The sequence below is a fragment of the Phasianus colchicus genome, chromosome 3, assembly GCF_987193195.1.
Source record: "Phasianus colchicus chromosome 3, bPhaCol1.hap1.1, whole genome shotgun sequence".
NCBI classification, from domain to species: Eukaryota; Metazoa; Chordata; class Aves; order Galliformes; family Phasianidae; genus Phasianus; species Phasianus colchicus.
The window spans coordinates 19,899,717-19,927,547 of record NC_143438.1 but is presented as its reverse complement, the minus strand read 5'-3'; the positions used below and the strand labels follow the sequence as shown (position 1 = coordinate 19,927,547).

At 34.4% G+C, this 27,831-nt stretch overlaps 1 long non-coding RNA gene across 1 annotated transcript; it reads right to left on the bottom strand.

Annotated features, from left to right (window-relative positions):
• Positions 1 to 495: 495 nt before the first annotated feature.
• On the bottom strand, positions 496 to 27,831 carry LOC149918443 (uncharacterized). The gene is made up of 3 exons (XR_016465457.1): positions 27,761 to 27,831; positions 4,020 to 4,087; positions 496 to 798 (listed from the first exon to the last, which is right to left on the bottom strand). It is a non-coding gene; the product is annotated as an uncharacterized LOC149918443 (long non-coding RNA).

Genomic DNA, 27,831 nt, shown 5'->3' with positions numbered 1-27,831 from the left:
GATTCTTACCCATACTCTGAGGATCTCTCACGGGAAAGAACTTGGAAGAGAACTACATGAAGTGATATACCAAGGCAGCATCAAAATGATGATTTTTTTCTTTTAACTAGAGTCCAGAGATTTCCTTTTCAAAAATAGCTGGGAGAAGAATTCCCAAGCAAGGTCAATTAGATTGCAGGACTGTAAAGTCAGTTTATAATAACAACAACTAATTCATTCCCAAACTTTAATATAAGACATATTCCAATTTTTTAGAACCATGGTAAGTTATTCTTTATATACGTCAAATTTTCCAGATTTAGCAGATCTTCTGCTAAAACTTGGTAAAGCAAAATTCTTGCCTGCTAAGATATGGTAAGACATGAAATTCTCCACTGATTTCAGTTTAGCGTAGCTTTTTTTATCACATTGCAGAGTAAAATAGTAACAAATAATAACAAAAAAGATCAAATATGAATATAAAACAAACCTTAGCTTAGATTGACCAGGAAAAGATTGACTCTTTAACATGCAGTATTTCAGTACTTAAAATCAGAATGAACTATTTTGAAATTTTCTATGAATGAGAATAAAATCTAACTTTCATATACCATTACAGATAGAATGCAACAGTAGAACAAGGAGAAAAAGGCAGAATCGGGAACACAAGAAGTTCTCTACTAAAGCAAGGAAGAACTTCTTAACTGTCAAAGTGATGGAGCTGTGGAATAGGCTGCCCGGAGAGGTTCTGTAGTGTCCTTCCCTGGAGACATTCAAGACTCAGCTGGATGCTTTTCTGTGCAATTTACAGTGGGGAACCTGCTTTAGCAAGGAATTGAACTCAATGATTTTCAGAGGTCCCTTTCAACCCCAATGATTCTGTGATTCTGAGATTCTGTGATCTACATTTGGATGTACAAATTCAGGCATTAAAGTCTAATTAGTAAAAATCTCTTACGAGTCCATAATCAATAGTCAGTGTATTTCAGAGAGCACACTTAATTTTCAGATGAGTAACTCCTAAGGTTTGTTGACTGTTTTAAGTTAAGTAGAACCTTGACTGAATTGTCTACTTATTTTTTGATATTTGAAATATGTATAGAGGACATCACAGAGAGGGAAAGGATAATGAAAAACCTGATTGATATGACATCATAGGATCACAGAATCAATGAATTACAGAATCAGCAAGGTTGGAATAGGCCTCCAAGATCAACTGGTACAACTGTCCACCTACCACCGATATTTCCCTGCTAAACCACACCACTTAGAAGAACATCTAAAAGTTTCTTGAACACCTCCAGGGATAGCTACTCTACACCACCTGCCTGGGCAGCCCATACAAGTATATATTTGTAAGTACATGTGAATTCATACTCAGAGATACATGAGTGATTTATCCATGGACGATTTTTTCTTTTTTTTAACCTAGGGAATAGAGAGGTTTAATTTAATACTTCATTGTTGCTATTTTTTTAAGATATTCATTAATGGGTGGATAAATAATATCTTAATTTCTAATATATTTTAAAGAATTATGTATTTTTAAATGATTTTATATTTTATTGAACAAAATTTTGTATTATAGATTTTCTGAGAGGCATTTAATGGCAACTATTCATAAATGTGTCTCACAGAAATTATCCTTAATGAAGACAATATTAAAATCATTTAATGTATAAGCATGGGAAATTCATTTCAGAACATCTTAATGATAAGATATTAGAAAAACCTTCACAAACAGTAGGTGGCTTTTTTTTTTAAAAAAAAAAAAAAGACTTTACCTTCATCATTTATGTCTTTGGAATACAAATGTAGGTTTAAGATAACACTTCTGTTATCTGTAAATAAAGTTGATACACAACTGCATGGTTTTTTGTTGTGTTTCTAGCAAGTTTGTTTTGATAATTTTGGATAGGAATAGTAAAAAAGTAATAATATAACTACATAACCTTTGAATTTTTTTATTCTAAACAAAAAAAAAAATGCGTGCAGATAGTTTAATGTTGACTTTATTAAAAAAATAAATAGGGAAGCAATTAAGCACTGAAACGTGTTGCCCAAGGAGGTTGTGGATGCCCCATCCCTGGATGCATTCAAGGCCAGGCTTGATGTGGCTCTGGTCTGGTGGTTGGTGACTCTGCCCGTGGCAGGGGGATTGAAACTTGATGATCATTCTGGTCCCTTTCAACCCAGGCCATTCTATGATTCTATGAATTAATTTCAGGCTATCAAATCAAGAATCACCAGAATATCTTAAAATAAATTTATGGATCAATATCTTAAGAATCACAAAATGTTTAAAAGCTCTATGAAGGAGAGATAAGCACCTAATAATTTGTATCTTTCTTCCTTTTTTTTTTTTTTTTTTCCCCCCCCATGACTTTAGGTGTAAGTTTGTTTTTCATGTTCATCAGGTGCTCACAACTTCTGTTATGTGTTAGTCTGGAGAAGTGGAGGCTCATAGGAGACATTACTGTTATCCACAACTACCTGAAAGAGGCTGTGGTGAGATGGGATTGGTCTCTTCTCCCAGATAACAGTGATAGGATAAGAGGTAATGGCTTACAGTCCACCAGGAGAAGTTCAAGATGGATATTCGGAAAAGTTTATTCTCAGAAGGAGTGGTGAGATAGTGGAAGAGGCTGCTCAGGAAGGTGGTGGAGTCCATCCCTGGAGGTGTTCAAGAAACACGTAACAAGTGGGACTGACAGACATGCTTAGCAGGCATTATGAGGATGGTTGGATTAGATTATCATAGTTTTTTTCCAACGTTAATGATTCTATGATCCTATGATTTTAATATATATATATATTGGTGATTATTATTTCTAAAAATCATTTTGCTTCAATTATGCCAGGTGAAAATGGTGAGACTAACATTTATGTAGCCATGTTTGAAGAACTGTCTCAGGATAACACATGCCTGATAAAGGGATATTCATTCACAATAACTTATTTTAAAACTTGATAGCGATGGTAATTGGGGGAGAAAAAAAAATAAAATAAGGTAAAGTCTAGTTCATTCTATAATATTGGAAAAAACAAGGTTAAATTGTTTGCATTTTCTTTGATTTCAAATGTATTACTCAATTTTATTAGCTAACCAAAAGTTGTAGATTTTTTTTGAAATTTGAATATTTACATGGTAATTTATACCACACTGATTTGATTATTGACTGCATTTTTGGAACATGAGGTTTTAAAGTCAAAACTAAAGAATATGGTATGTTAGGATATAAAAAAAAAATCAAGTCCTGTTACATATGGTGAATTCCTATTAATACTTACTATTATCTAAATCTCTAACCTATCCTTATGGCCCACATATAACACTTGCAAAATCCCACCAAAAAACATAATTTTCTCTATATTCAGAATAAGTGCAGACCTGACTGATTATAACTGAGCTATCAGTTCTTATCAACTTATCTAAATAAATAAATAAAAGGAGAAGGGAGTTTCTGGAAAATGTCACATAAATATGTGTTTAAACATCCACTCGACTAACAAAACTCTGCCCTACTAATTCAGACAGAAGAAAGCAAAAGGTCAGAAAGATTTAAAAGTCATAATAATTTACTAATTGCCAGAGCATTGGGCCATCTGGCTGGAAGCAAGAGTCTTTGTCCTCAGCAGTGGACTCAGTTATATCAGTAGTGTAACTGCTGTTCAATAGCTCTGTTAGTTTAGCTCCTCCTGGAGCAGACATTTAATTGAAACTCAAACTGAATGCATACATGGCTCCCTGTTGTTAATTGGTCTTTAGAGATTGTTAAGTAGTATGCCAATTATCTCTAGTCCCAGTCCCAAAACAACATTTTTCATTTTTAAAGTGGGAAAATAATAAGGTCACCTTGTCTTTTCATTAATGAACATGAATAAAAAAGTGACAGGTTAAAAAAAAAGTAAGTCTATTTGGTGTGTTTGGATGCTGACTTGAACAGAAGTACAACAGACCAGTTGCTCATGTACCACTAAGGCAGGTGGCCTAGAGATTGTCTGATCAAACCCCTAAGTTATTCTTAAAAACACTTTACCTTGCATTAGGTTAAAAGCATTGGTTTAGGGTATGCAAACAGGAGTGTACTCTGAAATGGCAGGCTTCCTGAAAAAGCAAAATTAGAGATATAAAGCAACAAGTTCAAGAGACATAGCCCCCATCAGAGAAAGTAACTCTACGTGCCAATTAGAAGCATTTATTATTACCACTAATCAGTTGTACTTTCTGGCAGAAATGATTTAAACTGAGAAAAAAGAAATGAAAACATTTGGCAATCATTTCAAAACAAGATATGAGAACAGACAATCTTTGCAAAATGTAGCAGTACATTCTACTTTTTAAAATATCACTGTTCTGAGCCATCAAAAACTATTCATTAAAATCTTTCCTTAACTGATAAAAAGGACTTCAGTACACATTCACTGTGGTACAACTTCATTTTAAAAAAAATTATTAAATATGTCCTATAATAACAGTATCAAAGAAAAAGCAGGAATAAGTCACAAGTCAGAAACAGTCACTAAGAATTTTTACAAAACGAAAAATGTTTGGATTTCACTTCCATCTCCCCAGAGCAAAAGATTCATAATACAATCTCATACACAGTTCTCCTTGTATTTACAATCGGGATATTGAACACTTGTATCTAGGAATCTAAACCAATTTAAACTAAGGTTCTGTCTTAAAAGTCAGAATGTTTGTTTGTTTGTTTTTTAATTACAAATTTCCACTTTTATTGAGGGTATCAAATAGTGACTCTTACCTGGAAGAGTATTCAGGGAATATAACTAACGGAAGACTTCTTTATTTACTGATATAGGAGTAGAGCAAATAGTAAGGGTGCTATTCTGAAAACTCTTACACGTGCAGGGTTTATAAAGACACTTTAGATAATAACTAACAATTCCTCAGTAGAATACTGATAGGGAAAGCAGAGATACTGCAACTCTAGCTAGGCAGCCAAACTATTTTTTCTATTTGGTGAAATGGATGAAAACAGAAAGACATACAGCCAATGTAAATAGTACGGCTCAGGGTACTTTTCTCATAATGTAAGACTATGCTACACTGAAAAAAACAATCTGTAGAAAAGCATGTAGAGCAAGAAGCAGAATAACCACATTACCGAACACAAGGGCTATAAAAAAATGCACATCAAGGCAGCAGGTTTAAAACTTGGTGCAAATGAGCAGTGGTCTAAACAAATATTTTAGATAGCCATCAAACAGGAGATTCTCAAAAGCTGACAGCAAGCTACCCAGCACTGAGTTGAACAGGGGCTAAAGAATCCACATGTAATTTGTGTACATCTTATTTCCCATGAGACAATTTGATTGTGAGAATTTTAATCTGCCTTACAGACCTGGTCACACTGCTCAACCAAAATCTTGCAAAGTAAAGGAATAAGTTAAGTTTACATCAGATGACTATTTGTATCATCACACTTAAAGATATTCAGCCAAAGAAGCTGAATTGAGACTTCTGAATCTAAATTTATGTTACACCCAATTACTAATATGAAAAAAATCTGTGGAAGAAGGAACAGGTCTAACATCAAAGGCTGAAGAGGAACAAAGAGAAAAAAAAATAGTTGGATTTTCTTTAGTAAGATTTAAAGCAGAGAAAAAATTATACAAAATTAAAATAAAATTCTAAATTATAAAATTGCCTTTGCTGCTACAGATTTCTTGCAGATACACTTCCTCTCAAAGACAAGACACTGCAAGAAGATCCTAATTCCTATGTTCATGTCTTCTGTTGCTCATTTTGAGACTAAGTAAGCCTCTGCTTTAAGGTAAAGCTACATTCCCCTTCAATAAATGAAGATATGAACAGCTTCAGGATCATAAACCTGAACATATCACCTTGAGCTCCACTGTATAGACTTCAAAATTCTGTTCTTTGATTTCTATTCTGTGTTAATGGTTCATATATTTGAATTTTGTATCATCAAAGTTTATCTAAAAGTTAAGTTTAGTTTTGTTGATGTTATTGTTTTGTTTTCTTCAGATTACTTGGTTGGAACTACATTTGTGAATTGTACTTCAGATTGTTGATCTTTGTGATTTTGGGTATTGCCTGTCTAAAAGAGAATGGAACAAGATTCATTTTTTCAAAGAACAAAAAAATTGATACAGGAAATTTTTAAAAGCCATATTTTTCAAATTCCTGGAAAAAAAAATATTTGGTTTGCCTACTGCTTGCAGTCAATTTTCCAAGTGATCTATATTTCTGTCAGTGATATTTTTATCATTGATGATTTTCTCAATATTTGCACTAGCTAAAATGTTGTTAACATACAGACATAAAAATTAATAAGCTTATAATTTAAATTCAGCAACATTATTGATGACTCAAGCATAATTACCTTCTACTTTGGCACCTTTTACGCATGAGGGAAAACAAACTGCCTAAGGAGGAGATGCAAGTAAAGACACTGCCAAAGACTAAGCTTTAATGTTGCCTGAAAGAATTCTGGATTACATTGTTTTACTATTTAACAGTATCTTCTGTTAAGCTGTTAGGACTACATATTCCTGAAGAGGTCCTTTAGGCTCAAATTTGACTGACCTAAATAAATAATAAAATTGATTCTGAGTTGTCGGTCATTTGTTTTGGGGGTATTGTTTTGTGTTGGTTTGTAAGAGAGAATTTTAAAATGAACTGATAGATTTTTGAATAGGTTTTCACAGGATGTGGTTAAAGTAATGTAGCTGTAATCCATCTACAGATGCCTAAACAGGATTCACAGATACTTAAAGGAAACTTTCATGAACATTATTAAATATTCTTGGCTATTTCACACTGTCACAGAATGGTGTAACTCAGTAACTCTCTGGAAGCTATCTTGTCCATAGGATGTGATATAAGCATTCATATACTCACTGATATATTGAATAATATACTTCACATTTACTAAATCTATGTATGTCTCATAATTCTAACCACAGTTAAAAGATGCAGTGTGATGATATTTCAATATGGAAACAATTGCTCACTGCTCAACTGTACCCTATTTTTCCTTTATTTCTCTATTAATCAAACACTATTATTTAAATAAAAGACAGCTGTTTTAAAATTTAATGTCATTATTGATGAGTAAAAAAAAATTGCAAGTGATTAAAATTGAGGGGAGTAAATGCCCTGAAATCTCATTAGAAACTACAATCACTGAAATTGTATTTCTTTCCTATTTGTCTATAATACATGTATTTATTAAAAGGTTGCAATAAAATAAAAGATTCCATATGTGTAAATTTAGCCAAGACTACTTGGGTGCCTTTCCTTATCTCAGATCACTCACTACTAAAGATGGGGATGTCATGAATCATTGGGTGTTCTCACCTATAGATGACTTTGAAAAATCATGTCTCTGTTCTCCATCAGTGATTTCATATTGCACCAATTGCAAATCTCTACTTACACATAACACATTGTCATTTCTTGTCAGGGATAACTCATGTTCAAAAAAAGATGAATGCTAGGAAACAAGAGAAGCAAAGACAGAAAGGGAAACTGATGTCCATGCAGGAAAATTGCATTTTTCCAGAGCCATTCAAATTTGAATTTAACTTGCAGCACTGCAAAGGAATCAGAAAACTCCACTACAGCTCCTCACAACTAAAAACTAAGGACAAAATTCATTTTCTGCTTGATTATTACTTTTTTTTTTTTTTTTTTCTTCAGTGTCAGCAAAGATATATAGTACTAGTTCCCAGAACTAATCTTGTCAAGGTTGGCTGAAAACACGTGGATAACTATGGCTCTGAATAAGTACCACATATTTAATAAGTGCAGTTCAGTAGTAATTTCCTTTAAAAAAAGGAAAATCTCAATTCTCAGCTGATGCAGGTCATATTAACTTCATTGATTTTAAAGGGTTAATACCAGTTCATATCATCTGAAAAATCTGGTTTGATGTCTGTAGTACTCTGTCACTGTGTAGATAGTACAACTTTCATTTTCTAACTTAATCCCTTCTCTAAGTAGCTTTCAGCTTCCTGTTGAGATAATTAAAAATACCCTTTCTTTTTCACTCTTTTCATCCTTTATCTGCTTGCTGTAACTCAAAAGAGAAATAATTAGAGGGTGACTCAGACACCTGGAAATCACCTTCACCTGCAAGCACAACACATATTAGATATGAGCACAACACTGCAACATGTAGTTAACCAGCAGACTTGCTGTGAAACTTCTTTTTCTTCTCAATATTCAAACAACCAGACTCTCCTCTGCTTACAAAAGGATTTTAAATCAAGACAAATATTTTAAGCAAATCAAAAATTTCAATACAATCAATTTAAATAGCATTGCAGTTCAAAGCTATTCAATAGCAAGATAACTGTATCACCTCGTGTTCCATCTTAATATCAATTAATATTTTCAGTTAGAAGAGTTGTTACAATTTCTTCTGTCACTGAAAGAAGCAAATTGAGATAATGAAATTCCCTGTTGAACATTAAAAATAAAAACATCTTTACAGTAAAGGTCATCAAGCATTGTATAGAAGAGCTGTAAAGTTTCCATCCTTGGAAATATTCTAAACTCAACTGGACACAGCCCTGAGCAATCTGCTTCAGCTGACCCTGCTCTGAGCAGGAGGATCAGAGAAGATGATATCCAGAGCTCCCTTTTCAACCTCATCCATTCAGTAAACAATGCAGTTAAGATTATTATATTATCTACTTTAAGTTAATAGGATTTTGCTCACATTAAGCATCTAAAGGAAACAATAGCATATCAGAAGAGTCAGCAATCTTTCCAAAATATTTTGATGGTCATAAATGCATGTGTTTTTGTTTTTGTTTAAATGAAAAGAATTGAAAGCACACATTTATTCTTGTAATACCAGTAACAAGAATTAAAAATTTAAATAATAGAATAAAATGCAATGAAGTGCAATGAAATACAATGAAGCATTTAAAGTGCAATTATCAGCTCACCAAAACTTTATGGAGTCAAGCAATTTTTTTTAAATATCCAAAGCACATTCTTGTTTTTCTTCTAACAATGTGTGTAGAAAACTTTTTTTTTCCCTAGATAAAAAATGATCACTACATAGTAAATCATTTTATTTACAATAAAATTACTTTCTGTTCCTTCAGAATATATTTCTGAACTAATGATTTTTATCTTCTTTGACCACTCAGTTGCATTTTATCATGGAAGAAAATTCACTCAGACATTTAATAAAAAAGCAACTGGAACATGAAAGTAAGTAGTAATAAGAGCCGTTAACAGTAGGTCTATTTGCACAGTTTGATCACTTCCCACTGCTGGAGATACTCAGCCTGGTTTACCTGCACAACTGGTCCTACTTTGAGCAGTAAATTGGACCAGATGAACTCCTAGGGCCCCTTTCAGCCTAAATTCTTCTATGATTCTCAAATTAGATTTGAGCATTCCGGAACAGAACATCCCACAGCAATTCTACAAGTCAGTAATTTATTTTCAAGCTGCAATATTAGTATTAAAAAAAAAGGTCTAGGTGCATTTGAGGTGGAAAATAAATCACTGTTGCTTTGAGAAAGCTGTTGTAATCAATTCTAAAACTTAAAACCTTAATTAAAAAAAAAAAAGTCTTCTAGCTACTGATACACAATTTGACTTTTCTCATTAAAAACAAAGCAACGCTATATTTCTAACACACTTTTCCTGTATTTAAGAACCTGTACATGACCTCTTATTGGAGAGAAAAAAAGAATCAGTTCTTTTTTTTTCCCCCCATCTGAGTTATGTTTTCCCAAATTCAAGTCACTCCTGCAATTCTTTACTGACTACCCTTGTAAATTGCTTAGACATCTAAAGAAATCCACCACATAAAAGCTGGGCATCATTGCTGCTATTATTATGGGAATGCGTACAAGTAGTAAAGCATATTGTCACGATTCTGTGAGTTGGAAGCAAATTCAGATCTGAAATGAGAATGGTATTTCAGAAGTACTCTCTGGAGATTATGTTTAAACTGATTTTTTTTTTCATACATAACATCTGAGAGTTTCTGCATTTTCAAGTTCTTCATCGCTATGGCTGGGGAAGAAAAAGGAAAGCCAATTTGTCAAATAATGTATTTGACATAAAGAGAGTAAAAACAAAATAAACATAAAATGTCCTTCCAGTAGCAGTGAGTTCTTTTTTCTTGAAGATCATAATGAGGTTTTTTTTGGTTTTTTGTTTGTTGTTTGTTTGTTTTCAATTGATGCATTATTTTGTCAAGAGAAGCAGCCAGTTTGAGACAAGGAAAGAAGAAAGATGACAAGCAGGTAAACAACTAAAGATGAAATTAACTATAAGAAAATGATATATATTTTTTTAACAATTACTATTCATTGCTTTCTCTTTCGGCCTGTATGCTGAAGACTGAAATCCAGAACAGGACAAAGACATGTTTATTAGGTTAAAATACATTTCATTTTTTGTTGGCTACAATCAAAGTATGTTTGGATCTGATTTGTAATACACTTTTCATAGCAGAAATGATCCATACTTCCCAAATTCTCCCTCCTTTGATGGCTATATTAGTTCTCTATTTCTGGGATGGAGAACTGAGTGATTATCAAACAATATGTTTACAGTACAGTATAATTTCAATATATATAGGAAGAGAGTAGAACACTTTAGTTAGGCCTGTTTCTTGCTTTGTCCCACCTAGTTTTATTACAGCCACACACTGACTGCATGGATACAATACACAGTAGGATTTTTTCCACTGTGCACTTTCTACGATGGATAGAATAACTTGTAGCTCAAAATACCCACAAAATCTTTATTAAGTATGCTTGAAAAACAAATAAAATCTTCAAACAACACAGTTACACTCTCTATGCTCAGAAAAATTATTACATATATTTTTGCTATTCAGGTATGTTACTTCAATGAGCATATATTTCTTAATCCAAGTGAGCTATTTTTTTATGGTTTTACACCTTATGCAAAAATTCATACTTGAAAAATACAAACGGATATAAAATAACATTCTAATTTCTCTTGTAATTTCATGAATTCTAGTAGTCCTATTAGTGGATGAAAAATTGATAAGAATCAGGCCCAGTATGCCTCCATTATTATGCCTATTTCCATGTATAACTAACAATCATGCAATTTCCATAGAAATCAAAACTATTATTGAGTAGAATTTCCCCTATATTATTACATTTATAGATCTTACACTGTGGAAAAGGGGCTGGGAGGGAACACCTATAATTACAACAAGACAACGACTCAGCCACTGCAGTGAATAAAGCAATGAGAAGCAGCAGGATAGTATGCTTACTCATTAGATATATACAATACATCATTGTCAAGGTGAATTTTTTGCCCATTTTCTTTTATCTTTAATATTTAATATTAAAGATTATATAATATATAATATATATAATATAAAGATTATATTATAAGATTATGAAGACAAATATTTTTTAATATTTCAGCTTTTGCTGATTCCAGATGTTTTCTGTTGTCAGAGTTTTGCAATCCCATAAAAAAAAGACAAAAAAAAAAAAATATATAGACCACACCCTGAAGTTCTCAGAAATTGAAAGTTTGAACTGACTTGATTTAAATACTTAAAAATCAGTAATTCTTCTCCAATCTTTGATGATAAGCAAATTTCTATAGAAGTAACAGTCTTCTGCTCGAGGTTCCTTTTCAATGTTATTTATGAAATTCTGTAGTTTGAGATTTATAAAAACAGGAAGAATCCTACATAACATTTGGGTAGACAAAGGAGCTCTGAATTTCATGAGCTGTATTCATTGCTAATGAAGGTCATAAACAAAATAAATTCAATATTCACATGGGTACTTTTCCATATATTCTTGGATCTTTTTCATTCCTGTGACTGTCTTTTACATCATTATTTTCTATCCTATTGACAATGAATATCATTCCTTGGAGGTATAAAATCAAAGCACACACCCATGTACAAAATTATGACCTTGAAGTTTACTTTCTAGTCCCCTTATGAACCTGGAAAGCTAGAAGACAGAAGTATTCCCACTGAAAGATATTCAAATGAACTTAAATATTGATGTCTTCTCATCCAATGAACTACCCATCACAACAGACAAATCACATTCATTCACCATAATTAGTACTCCAAGGTAAGGTGACTATCTATTCTGTGTACTCCTGCAGCGTGAATTACAGAGAGGAGGGGAAAGAAAATTCTCCCTTCAGATCTCAACATGACAGACTGCACAAATCAATTTTAATTAATTCTGCCTCTTTAAATCGGCCTTCTCTTTTGGAAAGATTGCTATCTGCATTAGGCACTATGGCAAGATAATTAACAAAAGCACTGCAGGGCCCTGATAGTGCTAGCAGCCAATTTACTTGGCAGCATCTTGGCTTTATGAGAGTGCCAGGTTAGAAGGTCCACTGTATTAGCAGTGAGATTTGTATTCTATCTTCATGTATAAAATACTCATATTTTACCAAGGAACACCTTGTGAGGTTGTAATTAAATGACTGCAAGCAAGAATTAATGAGGGAGAGCTTCTAAAAAACAAGTTTAATGTTATGAGGCAGAGACTGTTTCAATGTAAAATTACTAACAATGAAAACCCAGGGCTATAAAGTTCAGCCTAGGAAGCAAGAGCTCATGAAGCTTTCTAGTTTCTTTCTAATGCTGCTTTGCACACATTTCAAGCCATCTACCGTTAAGAACTGATTTTTCAGAAGCAGCATCTCTGGTATACAATGTTACTTTATTTTCTACTAAAGCACTTGATGAAATGGTACAAGGCGCTAGTCCAATAACAAAATGTTGACATTACTAATAGTAAACAGATGTAATTTAGTGCAAAAAAAACCTCATATTAGTCCTGGCCTGTAAAAAAGTAAAGAAATTCCTCGCAAAATAATAAATTAAAACTTGAAAATGTAGTCTAAAAGTGCCATTGAAAGTAATATTAATAATATATAGAACATATAGAATTTGGCCTGTTATTTTTAATGGAATTTCATGATAATTGAGAGGTCATCTGGAATAAAGCTTCTGGTAGAATCAGGATAGTATATTCATAAGGTTTCAATATTATTTGATCTTTTTAAAGTAGATATACCATAGAAAGCATTTATTTGGTACAACCACAAAATTTGTATTCTGGACAATTCGAGAGAAAATCTGAGTGCGTGCTCATGGATAATCCAGTTCACAACTTTACTGATAATTTATTGAGTTTGCCATTGCTGATCATATGATCACCACATTAGAACACTAATACTTTGCAACAAGGACAGTATTATTTCCAGTTAAACAACACTAAAATACTGTACTTAACTTCAAAGAATGTCTGGCCTACTGCAGCCCACAGAGAGGATACATGCTGGAGCAAAAGGAAGAGGGACACTGGGCTGCAACCCTCCCTCTGTTCCTCTCTGTGCTGCTCAGGAAGGAGCAGGAGAGAAGGAGTGAAGTTGGGCATGGAAAGTAAAGCTGTTGTTTTTATCCCTGTCCTTGCTCCTTATCACCTGGATATATAGATTTTTTTGGAAATATATTAGATTAATTCTCCCTAATTTGAGTCTGTTTGCCTGCAGCAGTAACTGGTAAGCAATTTCTGTCTTTGTTTCAGTCCATGAGATAAACTACTTTCTACAATCTACTTTCATCCCATGTCCCACTGAGGGGGGACAATGAGTGAGCAGATGGGTGGCATTTGATGTTACCCAAGAGCAAGCCACAACCAGATAGGGCTAACAATATCCAGATAAACTTCAAATACATCTCCCTGCATTTGTCTTTACAGCTGCATATAACAGAAAAGCAAGCACTTCAATTTTCATTTCTTTTTCTTAAACACTACTGGGACAGAAATATTTTAAGTTGATGAATCCTGAAGCTAGATCATTAAGCTCTCACATTTAAACCCTTAACTACACTAGATGAACACATGAATGTAGCATCCTTTCACTTTCCCAGCAAATTCTACACTTCTCATTGCAAGGAAAATGGACAGAAAAGCTTCAAGACTTGCACAGAATCATAGAATGATTTGAATTGGAAGGCACCCTTAAGATCATCCCCATGTAGACAGGGACACATCTCTCTAAACCAGGTTGCTCAAAGCCCCATCCAGCCTGGTTTTGAATACTTCCAGGGAGGGGGCATTCACAACCTCACTGGGCAGCCTATTTCAGTGTCTCACCACCCTCACAATAAAGAGTTTCTTCCTAGTATCTAGTCTAATTCTACCCTCTTCCAGTTTAAATCTGTTTTTCCTTGTCCTGTTGCTACACGTCCCTCCCCAACTTTCCTGTAGGCCTCCTTCAGGTACTAGATGGCTGCTACAAGGTCCCCCCCAGAGTCTTCTCTACTCCAGACTGCAAAGTCCCAGCTATTTCAGCCTGTCCCAGCACTCTGGTCAACTTCATGGCCTTCCTTTGGACCCACTCCAAAAGCTCAATGTTCTTCTTGAGTCAGAGACCCCCAGAACTGGATGCAGTACTCCAGGTGAGGTCTCACAAGAGCAGAGCAGAATCACCTCCCTCGACCTGCTGGTTACAATTCTCTTGAGCCAAGGATGTGCTTGGCCTTCTGGGCTGCAAGAACATATTCCAGTGATTCTGCCATAAGAAACTATTCCTATATTTGCTATTATCTTGGAGAAGCATATCTATGTCCATGCCAAAAACATTCATCCAGGACATTCTCAGCCATGAAATACTAAGTTCTAAACTTTAAGAACAGAATAAAACAGAATGCAGTATTTGACTCATGCTGCAACGACATGGTCAAGATAATAGAACACTTTTGCCTCTTGTCTAGTTTCCTTTACTCAATACACTGGTATATTTAGAATAGAAACCAAAATAAAGTACAGGTAAAAAAAAAAAAAAAAAAAGAGGATTCCTATTAGAAAATGTAATTAGTATGCAAGATTAATTCTTATGACATAGAATGCAGTTTGTCTGTCCTACAAATAAAGATAGAAAGTTAGAAGTGCCAGGGCTAGGATTTAAATGTTTGTGTAAATTCAGATAAATATAATTAAATAGAAATAAATAAAATCTTTATTTACGAAAATATCAAGCATGTTAAAAGCACGTTAATCCTATGAAATCAAACAATGCCAACAAGCATTCCCAGATATTTAATTATCTACACTGCTGAATTATTAGAGTGGTAAAAGCTTGCTTGTGAGCTGTTTCATGCAATATAAAAAAAAAAACAACCGTTTTTCCACTTTACTAGTTAGTATAGGTGCAAACACTACAGTTACCATTTCTACATTTGCAACAATCATGATTATGGTCCATTTTACTTCTAGAATTTCTTAAATTGCCCTCAAATTCAAAATACCCTTTGAAGAGTACTGGAGCACTTGATGACAGTGGGTTCTGACAAACTGAGGTGAGTCACCCAGGCAGGGAAAGACAAGTGAGAATAAAAGATAAAGGCACTCTGACTAACGTTAGGGATATTCACTGTAAAAACAGAACACAGCTGTAAATTTTTCATCACCACTGTAGAACCTATAATAATAAGTAGCTCAGCAAAGACAAATGTTCTGGAATATTATTTGGAACCAAATTAACTATATTTTATTCCAATATTTGACATGTACAACTGAAATGAGTTTATATCATATTCATCTTAAAAGAAGAGGTGGGGCTTGAAGCTGCACCATTTTTCATATTCAGCTGCAGTTGTATGCATCGGTATTTGAGCTCTCTTTCCAAACTTACAGAACTCACTGTAAGTTTTCCTATTGATGTTCCTAAATGCTATAGCATATTCTAAAATTTCAAGTTAGCTCTAATATCTTTCCATAAAATTAAAAATGGTCCACTGGGAAAGATTTTATGTAATTTTGCTCATCTAGTCTATACAAAACCCTTCAATATTTCAAAGATATCTATTCCTTGTGAGTGTATATTATAATTACTTAATTATAAGAGGAAAAAAATGTTCTAAAGATGATTCATGTGGTCTTGAAGAAACTAGTACTCTCTCTCTCTATCATCACAACTGGCATTTATTTGTCTGAATTTCAGAGTATTATTACTGGGTAAGAAACACCTGCACGTAAAGGAAGAGTAGGAACCGTATGAGCACCACTTATGCTCTAAATGGATGTACTCCATCTGGCTGTTTTAATGACATATCCTTTCTCTGACTGCAGCAGTACACAGTATTGAGGCTGACTGATAGGATTCAGACCAGCTGAGTTATGATAGTTTTAATCATCAGTACAAGCTAAAAGTTTAATACTTCACAGACACAATAAATCCAATCTGCATTTGTAAAGCAGTTAAAAGCTTTCTTTAAAAATACTGAAGTCAATAGGTGAACTTATGAAAAATTTTTCAAGCCACTTAATACTTCACAATATTTTTATCATTTTTATATAAAAGGTGGCCAAAAAAATAAGGGTAAAATTGCTAGTAAGTACTCCTTAATTTTCAGATAATTATTCACATGAGATTTTGTGTCTTAAAAGAACTATTGGCGAATAAATAGTTTTAAAGCATAGAAGTTAAAGTAAAAACAAAACAATAAAGATTTAAAAATCATCAAATCATTTAAATTTTACTCTATTTCTATGTTAATGGTTCAAGTTTTTCTGTGTCATTTCTAGCTTTGGAGTCACTGCTGCAAATTAATTTTGTATCTCCAAAAGTTGGAGGGGGGAGTAGGTTCAGCCTTCACAACAGCAGTTGGGTTAGAAATTATCAATCATCTCCTGTAGTATCACCTTCTTGGCATGCAATTCATGAGAAAAACTTAGGAGCTGAAAATATTTGGAGATCAATCTTTCACAACTCTGCTATAGCAGTCCTCCTCCATTGCAGGTCTGCCTGCACAGATGGCTGGCTACACAACATGTGTCATGGCTTTGTTTTGGTTTTTTTTTATTGATTTTCAATATTCCACATCAAAACATCATGTACTGGAATTAAAGTGTTAATGCTCTAACTCTACATACCTATCCCTATACATTGCGGAAGTCACGGGATCTGACCCTTCCGGGGGGGCGGTCTCTTACTGCCTGGCAGTGGGTGCTGGAGGGTGCTTTCCTAGCCATTCCAAGCTTTTTTCAGGTTTGACTCGGTCTCGGAAACTCTCTCTCATATCTTATTTGATTTATTAGTCTCAATTTCAATTAGATTGTATTATATTGTATTATTTTGCATTCCGATATCATAGTTAGTAAAATAAGTTTACCTCCATAGATTGTTGCCACTGTTTTTTTTTCCTTTTCCCCCTTCCTTCCCATTTTGTGGGCCCAGGCGGGGGGTGGGGAGGGCAGGGGCCTACTGCCCCCTGTCACGGGCATAAACTGATTTAGTTAATTCCGTGACAACATGGATGAATCAGAGCATGATATGCCATGATATATCTTGGTGCTAGGCAACATTGTAACTGCTGGTAAAGAGTTGTATAACGCGTACTGAGCCTGGCTACAACTTACAAACAGACAGAAGGAAGACTTCTGTGCTCAAAAGGAAACTGTGCTGCTCTCAACAATGCCCATGAGAGCATACGTACTCCAATTGCAGCAAGGGGCCAACAGATCTGAGTGGGGCAGAAGTGCCCTCAAGAGTCTGTGAAGCTCCAAGTGTGAACGCTATGCAAATTCACACCAAAAAGGACTCCTCCAACACATAGAGTTACTAATGCTGATATGTGCCAGATGAGTACACTGATTGCCAGATGTTACCACATTGTCTGCTCCAGGGAGTTTCACTTTAGGATGCATACAGAAAGCTTACAGAATAACTCTTCAGATTATTATTATTTATTTATTTTTAATCTGATTATAGCCTCTTCCTATTATGAGAGGGAGCCAGGATGAAAAATTGTAGCATTTAGTTTAGTAATGAGCTTTTCACTTTGATGGCATCCTTACCATCATTATTATTGCCACTATTATTGCCTGTCTTTCCTCTGTACCTTTAATGAACTTTCCTTATCCGCTATCTGCATTCATTCTAATGTGCATCTAAGGTGTGATTAATTATTGCCTATATGAATCTTCATGCTTCTCTTTACTCAAGACAGAGTCCTTCTTTACCAAATCTGTAAATGACAATAAATCAGGAGAAAAAGCACAGATACCAGATGGCATGGCTTCATTTTGGAGGAATTTAGGAAACTTGGGGACTGAATCATCAGAAAACCCATGAAGCTCAGTAAGAAGTATAATCCCACATTATTAGATGGAAATCAGCTGAAAACAAAATGGATATTATAGTTGACATAAAATAAGATCTAACTGTGTTCTCTCAGAAGAGATTAAGCAACCAGCACATCACATAACATTATAACATAATGGTCAGCTCATCACTTATCCCATTCCACTCAATGCTAATGAAGCCACACCTGGAAGTTCTGAATGCCACAGCTGAAAGGTGTTAGGGGTAATAGTACCAAGTCAGTCAGCATAGAGACTGCAAGTTCCAAGAGAGCATTAGGGAGCTGGGCTTGTTTAAGAAATAGAAATAGAGGTAAAAGGGCAAACTGAATGAAAGTATTTGCAGGAAAGTCATGAAGATCACAGAATCAACAACGATCACCAAGTTCAACTTCTCCACATAGGACCATCCAACATTCAAACTCTATGTCTGAAAGCACTGTCCAAACAGTCCTTGGACTCTAGCAGCTTGGAGCAGCGCCCACTATCCTGGGGAGACTGTTCCATGTCCACTGCACTCTGAGAAGAACCTTTTCCTAATGCCCAAACTAACTGAGCCTCTCTCTTCCCAGCAGTAGTAGACAATCAAGTAGAAGGCTAAAACGGGGGCTAAAATTAACACTCTGGGAGACTTCAGATTAGATATTTGCATGGAAATAAATCCAAAATAATAAGATACTTTAGCTTTGGAACAGGTTACCTATGGAGGCAGAATGATCTCCATCATAGAGATTTCCAAGATTTTGTAACATAAAGTAGACAGTCACAGACAATATGACCCATTGGTGATAGTGCTGACAAGAACAGGAAGTTTGGTAGGCTTCCAGAGGAACCTTCTAACTGCTATTTCTATGGTACACTCCAAATCAATATAGAACGAAACACTAAAAGTTAGACCAGAAGCCCAATTTTCTAATTCTTTTTTCTTGACAGCAGATTGCTTCCACGCATCAGCAAAATGAAAAGCTAGTGGGCAAAAATCACTGTCTTGATATTTTCTCTCTCTTTCCCATTGTTTAAACTTCTTCTAAGAAGTCTGTAAATTACATAGCTGAAAATCTCTAGCAACTCTTCATAATCACTATTCAGTTCATACTATATCAGATAAGATAATCTAAAATTTCAATTTAATATTTATGCAGAAATATCATTTAAAAGTACGGTTCTTTTCTTCACTGCACAAAGAACAGCTGCATCTCATGTTACTGAGGACAACATCCAAAAGGAAGAGAAACAGTATTTCTCTTTGAAGTTCAGTTCCTCCAGAAAGAAGTGCTAGTAGCTAAACTTCAAAGAGAAAATGTCCTTCCTACCTAGCTGGAGCACTTCAGAGAGAGTTAATTTACCTCCCCGGTGAAAGTCAGGCCTCTCAGCAACCAAGCTGCCTAAGAAGTGATGCACCTGGTAGAATCTAGAATTAGGTGACAACTTTCTTTGAAGTTTGGCTGTTCATCTCCTCGGCATTTCAGACATGGTTAAATGATTTATTTTCCATTTTTGATTTCAAGAAGCTAAATGGAAGTTCTCAGCTCAGCTCTTAAAGTTATAGCTGGACTTTAAAAAGCTTACAAATTTGTAGATGGCATCATGGAGATTTTTGAAAGATACAGTAGGGGCAAACAATATTATGCATTTCTCAAATGACTGGATTGGCATGCACAAATGGCAATATAAGTAACTGTCTAAAAGAAATGAAAAAATGTCTGTAAAAGGAGCAGAATCTTAATATACTGTATAATAATACTCTGTAGAGATGAAAAAGAGTCAATGTTTATTTGAAGTATATCGGGATTTAAACTTGCCTATTTTCATTACTTTGTTTAAAGTGGTTGGCAGTCAGCACTTCATTGTATCTGTATGACAACATCTACAAATACAAGGAAAAGGTCAGATATACTACAATTCTGCTGAATAAAAGTTTTGTAAGTATAATGTTTTTCCTAGACACCTTATACATTTCTACAATTTACTTCTACAGAATTTAAAGAGCACAGCTCTTATGTTCTACAGGAGCTTGATTTAAGCAGTTTCTATCTTCAACTTGTAAGGGACTCAAAGGCTCACAAGAAAAAAAGTTGTCTTTGTAGGATTTGGCACTGACTTGCAGAGTTTTCAATTTTCCTCCTCTAACTAGCACTTTCATTTAGGCAATTATTATGAAGTCCCTCCATCAAGCTCTGCACATTCAGGAAGGATTGGCATAACTCTTAGAGCATGCTTTTAAAAGAATTCCTCTGGAGAATTACACACAGTGTTCAGAAAATTCAATGAATGACTAGCTAGGACATCTGAGCTTGATGAATGAGACTTCCATCCCTCAGATGATCACAACTGTAATCTTATAAATCAGCATGTTGGCACAAGATATGTATACATATGACACATATACACTGACTTACCACTGCCTCTTTTAAGTATCTGTATGGACGGAATTTAGAAAAGAAAGAAAAACATGAAAATCTCAGCAGTCAAACCAATCCAGTAGTTAACAAGATAGGAATAATTGTAGTTGCTGGTAACAGTCAAAACACGGGAAATTACACATCAAATAGAGAAATTCTGCTTTAATGTGAAGCACAATGTAAAGAAGATTATGTAAAGAAGTAGAATAGCAGTGAAAGGATAAACTAGAGCTAAGCTACAAGGAAAGGGGAAAGAAAAAAGTTTCAAGTATAATACAGAAGAGGGAATATAAAAGAACAAATTCATATATATGCATACATAATGACTGAAAAATGTGATGGTAAAAAAGAATATTTCCCATCCTATTCTTTTACCACTGTGATGATTTTTATTTTATGTAGTAGAAACTAATCTTAAGAGAAAAACTGAACAATTGTTTTAAAAAGATAGTTTAAATAAATTAATTGATGCTTAAAGAGCCATATGGTAATAGTATCAAGACACTCCAGGGCAGGTTTTATTGGTCTTTTAGTACAAATTTCAGATAGTAAAAGAACTCAGCAAGGCTATGTGCCACTCTGCTACAGAGTGAAGTGAAGGCTAGAGTAAGAGCCAAGAGAGATGAGGCAGGGATCTGTGCAGGGTAGGATGTCTAGATCTATCAGAATGCAAATGTGGCTATAATAAGTCCCTTCAAAAATATCAAATGAGCTGTAAGGCCTATAGCTCCTTGTCAAAAACTTCTGAAAATTGTTCTTATTTCATGTTTTTGTCAGTACACAGCTCACACAGAAATATCAATAACATGGCATATGTTGTACTCAAGAGGTGTGATTTTGCTTACAAATTTACAGTAAGACACAGCCATTATTATTTGCTTATATCCAGCTGTATCTATGATAGAAATTCTAGGAAAAACAGCAAATTAAGACATCATAATACATAATTACAAAGGGATTGACTGGTTTCCAAACTATGTATATTCTATTTCATATTGAAACAAACAAAAAATTTTTGTTTGGTTTGTTTCAGTTTGATTTGCTTTTCAGGTGCCTCCTGGTTTCATACACGTTAAAATTGCCTCTGAGTAATGTACTAGACAGGCATTTAATGAATTCTGTAATGGCTGCTATTTAATCATAACTATTAAAGATTATTGGCCACTGAATCTGCTGCAGTAATTTTTTTAAGAGTTCAAGGTAAAGATTGGTTGTTTATTTTTATGATGAACTCTGGCAGTCAATCAGCCTTGGGTTCTAGGTCACAGAATGTTAAGCTCTAATCATAAAATTTATTGTGACTCCAAAAAAGTTGCAGGTTAAGAGATGTCACAAACTAATTGTGATTTATGTCACCACTTCATGCCAAATATCACTTCCATGGGAAATGTGTTCTAAATCATCACCACCATATCATCAAAACTACAGCAAATGTGCTCTCTGCCAGTATATCTTAAAGAGCTCTTAGTAAGTTACTAGCCTGTCTCTCTACTCATCAAAAATCCCAGTGGAAATGTTTTCTCTCATAAGGTAACATTTTTAATCCCTGAAGTCAAATCAATTATTTCAGTAGCATAGCATCAGGCCCACAGAGTAAGAAAGTGTATAAACGTTTTCAAGGAATAATCAATGAGAGAGGGAGTTCTATGAAAAGTATAACATTACTGTGTTTTTGAAAAATGCTAACTGATGAAAAAATAGCTAATAAAAGTTTATTAAAATAATAAACACAGTACTTTTTCAGCTTTATCTTAATTTCTTGAAAAATGTGATCACTCTATAATCATGTTCTTAAAGATGTTATTTCTTCCTATCAGTTTGGCTTTGATGGCATCGGACAAATATTACTAAGGAATTTGTATTTATCATAGGTGATTACATGCTTTCTTCACATCGCAAAGCTTTGTTCACAAACTATAGTAATGTAATACATTTTACTTTCCAAAACTCAAGACAGAAAGGAAAGTAAATTTCCTGATTCCAAATGGAGAAGTAGAAGTCAAAGGGGGTACTTGAATCAAAAATCTGATTAACTCAATTCTATTTAGACAACTCAGTTGAAATTTGAGTTTCAAAATTATCCAGTCAACATTACTATTGTTTTTTCAATCTCATGAAAAAAGCACCAGTGAAACACAAAATGAGCTATTTAATAAATAGAGACTGATTATAATATTTTTATATTTCTGAAGACAATTTTCTTCATAGCTGGCATATTAAAATGAAAATCTTTTTAACTTGATGCAAATATTTTTGCAAAGCTAACTATCATACAGGGCTCCCATAAGGTAATGCAGTACTTGCTACTTGTGGCACTATTCCTAAAGAAATATTGCAACCATATTATCTCCCAAAACTTGTAACTGTAATAGATTTACATAACTGTGACTGTATAATGTCCATCACTAAATAAACGCAGTAACCAAGAAAAAAAAAGTATTAGAAAAAACAATGCAAGTATTGGACACGGAAAGCACCCTAAAGACATGTGCTTCAGGAACACAGTGATATCAACCATGAGGACAGAAGCATTATGCCCTGGTACCAGGGCCAGCACTTACACGTTTATAAATGACCTACGTGATGGATAGGCTTGGAGAAGATACAGAAGTGGCTGACAGACCAGTGGAACCTCAAAAGGCTGAAGAAACTGACAGATAGGAATTTCAGTAACAGAAATGGCCAAGTCACGCACCTGGGAGAAACAACACCCCACACCAGTACATACTGGGGGCCAACAATATGGAAAGTGATGCTTCCTAGCAGATCTGAGGGTCGTGGTGAATGAGCAGTTGACCACAACATGGAGTTGAGGTAAGCAAGATCAATAGCATCCTGTGCAACATGTGGAATAGTGTTGCCAGTAGGTCAAGGGAGATGATCTTTTCCCTCTGCTCAGCCACAGTGAGACATCTGGAATATTCTAACCAGATCTGGACTCTGCAGCACAATACAAACATGGACTTTAGAGGCAGGTCCAGGAAAGGGTCACAAAGAGGATTAAGAGACTGGAACAAGCGATGCAGGAAGTGATGCTAGGAGAACTGGGACTGTTCAGCTTGGGGAAGAGGAGTTGCAGGGGGATTTTATCAGATGGGAGAGAACCAAGAAGACTCAGATTCTTCACAGTAGTATCCACTGATAGGAGAAAAGGTAACATGCATAAACAAACTATAGAAAATCTCAATCAATTTTCTTATTTGATTAAGCCAGAATGCCCCAGGCAAAATTCCACTTGGGCTAATTTTATTTACGTACATTTAAACCTAAGTAGCTTTTAAAATTTTAAATAGGTACATTATTTTTGATAGACTATGTTAAGAACTGGAAAGTATTAGTTCCATATAGAAAGAGCTCACATCAGTTGAATAGACTCCTTGTGGTGCCATCTGTGAAACTCTTCAAGATTCATTGGTTAGAAAGAAGAAAATTCAACATACAATTGTGCATCTTTGGATCCTTAAAACAAAAAAATCTTCATCTAATATGTGCACAGAGGTTTTAATCTTATTTATAAAAAAAGACACACAGCATTACCCCCACTCCCTACTTTGCAAACCTGGAAAGCTAATTTCAGTACAACTCCAAAATGCTAGAAACTTAAAACCCTATAGCACAGTAATTAAAAAAAAAAAACAACTTGGTTTAATTTTTACTCACTATTTCCTACTGCTATTTCCTGTTGGCAGTACTCTTTAGCATCTGCTCAGTAAATTTATTTTATCCATGTAGATCATACGAAGTTTTGGTGTCTTTTTAAAGAATGATTATTTCACAAAAGTAATGGCCTAAAATTCTTCTATTAATTATTACATGAGGACTTTTTTCAGTGCACTCCTCCTGTATTCTTCAATATGTCTAATACTGTATGACTGACTTGTTTATACAGGAACTGATATAATTTGTTATCTATATGAATTCCTATACTATATTACGATCTCACTATGGAGAGCTCTCCCATCCTAATAAAGCAAGATTAAGAACCCAAATTTTCTTGGTTAAATACCATTGCAGATTTAACTTAGTTTTTCATTGAGTCTTGAGTCAGAAGCTCTTCTTGGTCCTTTGAAATACTAAAGTTTGAGAAGCAGAACTTCCAGCACTTTTGAAAAATTAATAGACAATTTCCTCTTCCTTACACTTTCCCTCTGCTATAGGCATAAGAGAAAAGCAGAGCTGTATGGTACTACTGGAGTCATTCCAGTGCAGCAGAAGATGCAGACAAATCAGCACATTTTGCTCTAGACTTGCTTGTGAACCCTTTTTCTGTCGATTTATATTTCTATTTAATTAAAGGAGATAGAACCCTAAGGTAAAACTAAAGTATTGTGCAGTTCTTAGACAATTTTAATATTATTTGTTTCCCATTCTTTCATTAAACCTAGTTTTCTTTCATTCTATCCATCCTTTTCAAAGGGATGAATAACACACCTGTAAAATGATTACTTCTGCCTGAAATTAAAGTTACACTATGGGATAGTAGGTAAGAACACCCTTTCACGTGTTCTCTCTCAGATTACATAGATACAAGCTTGTGTTAAAATGCTTACTGTATTTCTGAAGCAACTGTTGGTGGTGTTAGTGAATTCTGTCTCTGTGTTTGACATGTAAGTTAGGTAGAGGCTAACAAGCTTATGGCTTAAGCTCTGGGTATGACAACTAGCATCATGTTGCCAGCTGCAATATGAGCTCACCTGAAGTGCATCAATGATTCTATGCCATCTAGGGACCAAGTTCAGATCCTCTGGAACATCAAGACTTATGAGCTAGACAAGACTTCAGTGGGGTTAAATAAGTACAATTCATAGTCCTAACCAACTTGAATAATCTTCATCAGTCCAGCAATCAGCACTTTGAGATTCTGAAACAATAATATTGTCATATCCTTGAGAAATAACAAAACACTGCATCTATTAGTAGGTGAAATCCTGAGAGCCAAACTCTCAATCTGCTGTCTAACAGAGCAGCCTAACATCTTGAACTGTTCTTATCCTACTTTTGATCATTTTATTCTCCAAAGCATTTTCCATTTACAGTTTGATGTTTGAAAGCTTCATCTTCAAAATCACTGAGATTACTGTAATTTGCAGTAATTTTATTACTAATTTAACATCAATACACTTGTTTTACTTTATATTGTGCAATGTTTTCATCTTTACAGAATTTGCTTATACTGCTATTTTGTCTCTTCAAATCAGCTGAAATGATATTGCTAGTGTCTTTCTAATTATACCTTTTAAGTGTTTTGTCAATGCACTGCAGCAATCCTCAAAGAAGCTCAATTTCTCTTTTGTTTATGTGGTAAATCTTAAGGCAGAAACATATTTTTTGCTATGTTTTTTTTTTTCTGTGCATACCTGTATTAAACCTTTTCCACTGATTTCAGCAGCTTATTCATAGCTTCCCATTTCCTCTCCACAGTAATCTACTTTACTATTTTAATTTGCTCACATAAATTCAGAGCTCCCTCGGATTTGTATTTTAAAGCTGTTCCTCACTCACTTCCTTTTTTGCAATGACTTTTTCCTCTTTAGGGAGGAACCTTTTTTAAGCACCTATTTTAATTTGACACATACTTAAATATCCAAATACAAGTCTCTCACTAACATGACCTATATGAATAGCTTGCTAGGCTTGTAAGTACCAGATTTTCTCATCCCTCCCTCTGTTTTTATTCATATTTATGAATGGACTCAAAAGAATAGATTCAGTGTTGCTACCAGAAGTTATAGTGTCTGCGAGAATAAATATGCACACGCATACAAAGTTAATGCTTTGTTTCAGGGATGATACAGCCTATAGCTTTATCTACTAGCAGCTCATGTACCAGACTGATCTCCAGCAGGGTTTGGATTCTCATGCTAAGGCTTGAAAGAGGGCATATAATTCAAAATGCAACTAGAAAAATTCTCAACTATGAAAGATAGCACCGCATTACTTCATTTATATTTATTCTCCCAAATGTAAGGCAATGAAATTGATGATGTTCCCTTTTCTTAAGTATGGCAGATAAGCCCTAGGTATTTCCTTTGTGATATTGATAATTGGCTTTATATTGCATAAATAGGGTCTTTGGTTTTATTTAATATTTATAATAATTAGTATTTAATTAATGTAAAAATATTAACTTTTGTGGAGAAAAAAATATATGCCTGGTTTAATTATCAATACACTCTATAAACTGTGCAGAATCTGATTATTTCATTGATTTAGGGCTTACACATAGGGATAAGGACAGAACATTTAAAATCTGATTTTGAGAATTCTCATACTTCAATAAATTCATGAAGAAGAACTGAGTGTTTTGGAATCTTTGTTATTAGATATAAAGCAAGGGGTCTATAGCTCATATACTTTCTCTACAGCCAACACAGGACTCTCATCTCTCACTGCTAAGCTAATGTAACTCCCCAGCAATCATTTCCCTCTGGGTTCTGCCCGTATCAGCCATCTGCATTAGAGCATCTCAGGGTAGTAACTATTTTCCCTTCTTATTTTTAATAGAAAATAAGTTAACTGTAACCAGAATGAAAATTAGCTGTTGCTGATAAAAGTGGATTTTCAGCATAGCGTAAAAGAGAAGTGAATGTACAAAAAGATGTTGAAAATGCAAATTCTTTTCTGAAAATCTCTCCCAAAAGATAACTATTAATTACTTACTGTTAATTATTGTAATTGCATGAAACAAATTGTAACTTAACTAAGTATTTATCATTTCTTTAATATATAACAAATTTTGGGTATACATTTAGGTTTGTTTTCAAGAAAAGTTATAATATCAGAAACATAATAATCAAACGTTTTGACATTTTAATCCAGCTTCATTTTATTTTCTTTTTTAACATCAAAGAGGATACACAAGCTGTGCTGGATTTTCAGAGTAGAAATATTAACTGCATTTCAAGCAACATCTATGTTTTCCCACTTGTACACTATTTTTAAGGAACATCCTTATAATTTGCTCCTGATAGAGATTGCAAAACTGAATTATGCAATGGAGGAGCAAATACATGCAAATTTTGGAGACTGATCTGGAACTCATGATGCCGGGATTTAATAGAAAAACAGTAATTTGTCTTCAGTATCCCATCTTGGAGATATCTCTTTTCTCGCAATAAATAAAATAACATATGGTAGTTGCCCATCTACACACAATGTCCCTGGCACAGATGCACATAATGGGAGTGTTACTGCTGGTAAGATTATCATGATGAAAATGGGAAAAAGAAACTTACAGGAAAGGAACACTCAGCTGTATTTGAAGATCTAGGTTCACAGGAAAGACTCCACATAGGAGAGATCCCCC